The 4,847-nt window shown below is 35.2% G+C and overlaps 1 non-coding gene across 1 annotated transcript; it reads left to right on the top strand.

Moving 5' to 3' along the window:
* Positions 1-2,364: 2,364 nt before the first annotated feature.
* On the top strand, positions 2,365-2,471 carry LOC126010621 (U6 spliceosomal RNA). Its single transcript, XR_007496641.1, has one exon. It is a non-coding gene; the product is annotated as a U6 spliceosomal RNA (small nuclear RNA).
* Positions 2,472-4,847: the final 2,376 nt, after the last annotated feature.

Genomic DNA, 4,847 nt, shown 5'->3' with positions numbered 1-4,847 from the left:
TAAAATTATATGATGTATTAATATTTACATACTTATTGACAGATTCACTAATATGACATTACAATTATTATCATAATTTTGGTGTCAATATTTTAAGATATCTGAAATAATTTTGTGTAAGTGAAAAATGACTACTATCTGACTACTACACACAAATGGTCAAAATGAATTTGATTTGTTACTTTTGTTTATAAGGAAAGGATAATTAGTCAACATTAGTAAAAATAAAGTTACATTATTTTTCATAAACCTGTAGAATTTTATCTGATCTCAATTAAGCGCCTATGAATTATGTATGTTATTATATTTATAATACAAATGCATGATCTGTGCTAAATAACCATACATATGAGCAAGTAGATGTTAAATGTGTAACTATATGAGTTCTTCCACATTTATATTGAGAATTGCAATGTTGATTAAAATTGCAAGAATATGAAAGATCAGAGGCACTGGAAATTATTGATAAATCTGTGAAATGGGTCCTCAATTCTCTCTCCTAGAATATGCCACAAATTAGATAAACCAAAATTTGTTTAGGGATCCTGTATGGAGATTGTCAACATGTTCCTCATCTTAAGTAGTTGATTAGAAAATTACAATCTCCAAAAAGTTAATCTGCTCTGGTTGTTGCCCCTATTGTGATATGAGAAGTCTAACTTAAAGAATCTTTGACAGAGAAGATAGGAAGATTCATGTGTTTCCTGATGCATTTATATTTGGGGTCCCAGAAAACACAAAAATAAATCTTAATAGAATGCACACACAGGATGACCATGCTATCTGAATATCCCATAGAACATAGACTAGTACAGAAGGGGGAGTATTTATCCACCATATTGGTCTAAAAAATGTCTACTGTGTATTGAGTCTTGTCAGTGAAGTGCAAATAAACCTTTAATATGACCCCTTGATTCTGCTTGGCATCAACTCCAAGGAACAAAAACGTAATTTGAAAAGCTATAAGCACTCCTATGTTCACTGCAGTGATAAAATAGGCAGGATATAGACACAACCTAAAAGTTTGATGAGAGATGAATGAAAGGAAAGATTTTGGTACATAGATATAATGGAATAATATGAAAACTTAAAAAATATGAAATCTTGCAGTTTGCTTTAACTTGAATATAGCTGGATGGTGTCATGTTAAGTGAAGTTAGTCATGGCAAAAGAACAAATGTTGAATGATCTCGCTTATATCTCACACATATCAAGAAATAAAACAAGGGAATAGACATTATTTAATGGAAAAATCCTTTGTGTTTGATTGCAGAACTGAAACTGAGATTACCAAGTAGTTGAAAACAAGAGAGGGGGAGAAAAGGCAGATTAGAAATGATAAAAAAAAACACTGGAGGAGGGTATTAAACACTGTAGACATGGTGAAATTGCAATAACTTTGTACAACAAAACCAGAGAGATAGCACAGTGATAGGGCTTTTCACTGCTTTCAGGCAGCCAACCCAGGACAAACCCCAGGTTCAACCCCCGGCATCCCATATGATTCCCCAAGCCTGCCAGGAGTAATTCCTGAGCACAGAGCCAGGAGTAATCCCTCAACACCCCTGGGTGTGGCCCAAACATAAATAAATAAAAAAAAATAAGTGTGTTCAATGTAAGATATGCAGATTCCAGGATCTTTAATATAGAAACATGATACCAACAACAGAGACTGTGACAAATAAAAGTGTATTGGCACTACAGACAATGACTTGGATTGGAAAAACTAGTTTGCATGGAGTCTAGACTTGGTCTTATGCCAGGAAACGTCAGGAGTAGGGTCTCCTTGTATTTAGGCCAAGGCATTTTTTTCCATGTCCCTCATATTTTGGTGGGCCTATGCAAACAATAATTGCCACTCTAACATCATTTTTACTGTGCTCCTTTGACTCTAATCCTTAAGAAAAACAATCCACTTAAACTTTTGAGGTTAACTTAAACTAATATGCATGTGCATGGAAATGTATAAAAGTACTATGCCTTCAATGTTTAAGAAGTTACATTAGTTTTATGGCTTTAAATTGCTTTGTGTGCTGCTAAAAATATTATGTATTACAATCTGGGGAGTTGAGGGACACAGTAATTATACATGGGTTCTGTTTTATTTTTCTTAATGTTCTTTGACTGAAAGTTCAAAGTTATCAGCAAGGGGACTTCTGAGAATTCTGTTTATGGGTGATTGTCCTTCCACTGTAACTTTACCTTGTCCTCTTTCTTTGCATCTTTGTTCTCATAATTAAAAATAAAAAATTAAAAAAAATAAGTGTTTAGGGTTATTAGAGTTTAGGGTTACTAGCGTTATCAAGTTACTTATACTTTGATGTCAGACTTCTGGCTTTCCAAACCTTGAGTTGAAAAAGTCAAGTGCTCACTTCGGCAGCATATATACTAAAATTGGAACAATACACAGAAGATTAACATGGCCCCTGCGCAAGGATGACACACAAATTTGTGAAGCGTTCCATATTTTAAAAAAGAAAAAGTCAAAAAATTTTCTAGCCACCTAGCTGATCCTTTTCTAGATTTTTTTTTGTAGTCCTAAAAGTCAATTAAAGAAGTTTTCTTTAAAATGGCCTTTAAGTTAATGATGTGCCTAGACTAAATGAAGGCTAGGGTTTATTGGTGCAACAATGTGAAGATTTCTTGACCAGATAATTCGCAAGGATTGCTTTCTTTAATTTTTTTCTAGTATTTGTAAGTCTGCTTATTTCATGCACACATTATAATATTCTATCTTCCTTAAAAATATATTTTTTTAAAAAGCTATAGGCCACATGAGCTACTGGCATGAAAGCTGTCCTTTCAGTAGGAACTTGTGTTCTCAGGCTGGCCTATTTCCCAGTATGCTCACACCTGACCCTCTTTAGTAATTATATTTCCTACCTAGTATGTCTGGCATAATAAAAACTTGAGTAAAACCTAAGATTTTCGTTGGAAGACTACAGACAGGAAGTTTCTGCAACTCTCTCTGGATCCCCGGAGCAAGGTGCTGATTGTCACCCGTCCTCTAGATCCCCGGCTACTTACCTATGTCAGTAGCAGTGGGAAAATGAAACCTATCCCACTATCTTTAATTAAATCACCACACTTCAGACTTTCCCTGGGTCTGCAATTTATTACCATACATTCGGTATGTTCCATTGCAGCAGAATTCTAAGGTGATGGCTCTCAAGTCCCGTATGTGTTCCACAATTTGCTCTTTAGTGGAAACGTTTACATTTTGATTGCCTAATATGTTTCTATCATTTTCCATCCGGTAGGATGTCAGGTCCCTGTACAGCACTCAATAAAATCAACTAGTCTAGACTAAACTTCTTCCATCAAGAAAGAGTTCAGGTCAAGCCCAATGCACCCAAGAAGACTTTCAGGACAGTATAACTTGGAAAACCACCAATTAGCAGGGGAACCAAGTAAATATCTGAGTCTTAATTTCAATCTACCACTTCTTAGGCCTTTGATTGTGGCAAAATTACTTGATTTCTCTCAATCACATTCCTAGTGAAGACATAAAAATTGTATTCTACATAGTACCATCATGGTGATTAAAAGAGCTAAACTTTTGTAAAATAATTAAGATAATACTGGACAGAATATATGCACACTTGAAGGCTGGTTGCTGTGGTTGCTGTAATAGTGATTGTTATCAGTTATCGTTTTATTGTTTTTATTGTAGCCATTATTATTATGGCAGTAACCCTCTGCTGTTATGTTCCAAATAGGATAAAAAATTCAATCACATGAAATATGGCATTACAATATTGCAAATTTTAAGAAATATATCTAGAATAGTGATACTATTGAGGAGAAAATGCCTATCATGTTATATCTAAATTTATCGTAATATGTGTTTTTCATTGGGTTTTTACTCTGTCGGAAAAAAATAGACCTGTTTGCCACCAGTTGGAGTCACTGGCAGATAAAATATCATAGAAGAGCCCTTCTTAGCCAGAGGTCATATGGAGATGCCTAGACCTATACATAAAGCTATGAAAGAAGATTGCCACATGCAAGAAATAAAACTGGATTCATATCTCAGACCTTAATCAAAAATCAATTCAAAGTAGAACTAAAACCTTGAGATCAGACCAGAATTCATAAATTACTTTGAGGAAAATGTAAGCAGAATGATTTTGGTTTGGGATCTCAAAGGTGTTTTCAGTGATAGTATTCCATTGACAAAGACAACAGAAACCAAATAAAGAATAAATAAAGAAAAATAAATAAAGAAACCAAACTAAAGCAGATTAAAAACTTCCATCTTGGTAAAGAAAGCTGGGCTATTACTAAAAGGTATTTTAACTGAATGGGAGAAAAATATTTGCACACAGCACATCAAATATCTTGGTTAAAATCAAAGATATATGAAGCACTCACAAAGATCAAACATGACTTACCCAATAACTTTATCAAAAATCAGGTAATGATAGGTATGAACATCTTGGTGAAGGAGACAGAAGAATGGCCAGTAGGAATAAAAAAGTTATTCAATGTCACTTATTATCAGGATAATACAAATCAAAAGAACAATGAGTGACCATATTACATGAGTGAGAATGGCATGTATCGCAAAGGCTAAAAAATAACCTTTGTTGGGAGGGATGTGGTAAAAAGAAAGAAACTAGTATTCACTGCTGGTGAGAATGTTATCTGGTTTAGTTCTAAAGAAACCTCCATTTGGGGGGCCGGGCGGTGGCGCTAAAGGTAAGGTGCCTTCCTTGCCTGCGCTAGCCTTGGACGGACCGCGGTTCGATCCCCCGGTGTCCCATATGGTCCCCCAAGCCAGGAGTAACTTCTGAGCACATAGCCAGGAGTAACCCCTGAGCGTCACAGGGTGTGGCCCAAAAACC

Source organism: Suncus etruscus, chromosome 5 (genome assembly GCF_024139225.1).
Source record: "Suncus etruscus isolate mSunEtr1 chromosome 5, mSunEtr1.pri.cur, whole genome shotgun sequence".
In the NCBI taxonomy this organism is placed as follows: Eukaryota; Metazoa; Chordata; class Mammalia; order Eulipotyphla; family Soricidae; genus Suncus; species Suncus etruscus.
This window is presented reverse-complemented; position numbering and strand designations above follow the sequence as displayed.